We start from the raw sequence: 2,371 nt of genomic DNA, 5'->3' as shown, positions 1-2,371 counted from the left end.
AGAAAAGTACACTAGTGTAGAAAAAGAAAACATTTGAAGGTATAAAACTACTAGTAAAAGTGAGTAGACAAACTCAGAATATTCTAATAATGTAATTGTGTATAATCCACTCATATCTATAACATTAAGAGAAAAAGTCAAATCTATTTAAAAAATAACAACCATAGCAACCTGTTAAGACAGACAAAATTTAAAGATGAAAATTGAGACTACAAAAGTCAAAATAGGGGGATGGAGTTTAAGTGTAGAACATTTTCTAGTTTTTCCTTTGTTTATTTTCTTTGTGGTCATAGATAAGGAAAGTGCCACACACTTGTAAACCATCTGTTTAAAATGAGTTGTTATATCTATAAGATTTTTTTTGTAAGTCTCATGGCAATCATAAAGCAAAAACATATAATAGATACACTAAAAATCAAAAGCAACAAAATAAAACATACTACCAGAGAAAATCCCTTAACAAAAAAGGCAACAGTAAGAAAGAGAGGAACTACAAACAAGGAAAAAACAACTAACAGAATGATAGTATGTCCTTATCTATAATAATAACATTAAATGTAAATTGACTAAATTCTCCAATTAAGAGACATAGATTAGCTGAATGGATATTTTTATAAAGACCCAACTATATGCTGCTTACAAGGCACTCACTTCACCTATAACAACACGCATAGTCTGAAAGTGAAGAGATGAATGAAATCTTCTATGCAAATAAAAACTAAAAAAGAGTGGGAGTAGCCATATGTGTATCAGGTGTACTAGTCCATTTTCACACTGCTATAAAGAACTACCTGAACCTGGGCATTTTATTTTTAAAAAAGGTTTAATTGACTCACAATTCCATAGACTTAAAAGGAATCATGACTGGAAGGCCTCAGAAAACTTACAATCATGACAGAAGGCGAAGGGGAAGTAAGCATGTGTAATGACAGTGAAGCAGGAGAGAGACATAGCAAAAAGGAAGTGCCACACACTTGTAAACCATCAGATATCATGAGAACTCACTCATTATCATAATAACAACAAAGATGAAATCCACCACCATGATCAAAACATTTCCCAACAGGCCCCTCCTCCAGTTCAAAATGAGATTTGGGCGGGAACATAAATTCAAACCATATCATTCCACCCTGGTCCCTCACAAACCTCATGTCCTCACATTGCAAAATACAATGATCCCTCCTCAACAGTCTCTTAGTCTTAATCATTTCAGCATTAACTCAAAAGTCTAAGTAAGTCCAATGTTTCATCTGAGACAAGGCAATTTGCTTCTGCCTATAACCTGGTAAAATAAAAAAACCCAAGTTAGTGACTTAAAGATACAATGGGAGTTCAGGCATTGGGTAAATACTCCCATTACAAAAGGAAGATATCAACCAAAACAAATGGGCTACAGTCCAGGCCTCATGCAACTCCAAAAACCCAGCAGGGCAGTCATTAAATCTTAAATCTCCAAAATAATCTTCTTTGACTCCATGTTTCACATCCAGGGCACACTGAATGCAAGGAATGCGCTCCCATATATGTGGGCAGCTCCGCCCATATATCTCTGCAGGGGCTCAACTCCCATGGCTGCTCTCAAGGGCTGGCATTGAATGCCTGCAGCTTTTCCAGGTGCACAATGCAAGCTGTCAGTGGATCTAGCATTCTGATGGACATTGGCCCTCTTCTCACAGCTTCACTAGGCAATAGTCCAGTGGGGACTCTGTGTGGGGGCTCCAACCCCAACTTTTTCCTCTCTACTGCCCTATTAGAGGTTCTCCATGAGAGCTCTCCCCCTGAAGCCAACTTCTGCCTGGACATCCAGACTTTTCCACACATCCTCTGAAATCTAGGCAGAGACTCCCAATCTTTTGCCTTCTGCACACCTGCAGGCCCAACACCATATGGAAGTAACCAAGGTGTGGGGCTTGTATCCTCTGAAACAACAGCCCAAGCTACACCTTGGCCACATCTAATCACTGCTGGAACTGGAGCAGCTGGGATGCAGGGCACCATGTCCTGAGGCTGCACAGAGCAGCTGGGCCCTAGATATGGTCCACAAAACTATTTTTCTCTCCTAGGCTTTCAGGCCTGTTATGGGAGGGGCCTCCATGAAGATCTCTAAAATGCCATGAAGATATTTTCCCCATTGCTTTGGCTATTAACATTCAGCTTCTCATTACTTATGCAAATATCTGCATAGGACTTGAATTTCTCCTCAGAAAATGGATGGTTGGGCTGCATATATTTCAAACTTTTATGCTCTACTTCCCTTTTAAATATATGTTCCAATTTCAGGCCATCTCTTTCTTCACACATATGAGCATACACTTTTAGAAACAGCCAGATCATGTTTTGAATGCTTTGCTGCTTAGACATTTATTCCACC

Source organism: Mandrillus leucophaeus, unplaced genomic scaffold, assembly GCF_000951045.1.
Source record: "Mandrillus leucophaeus isolate KB7577 unplaced genomic scaffold, Mleu.le_1.0 Scaffold930, whole genome shotgun sequence".
In the NCBI taxonomy this organism is placed as follows: domain Eukaryota; kingdom Metazoa; phylum Chordata; class Mammalia; order Primates; family Cercopithecidae; genus Mandrillus; species Mandrillus leucophaeus.
The sequence above is the reverse complement of the archived record's forward strand: the minus strand, read 5'-3'. Positions refer to the sequence as shown.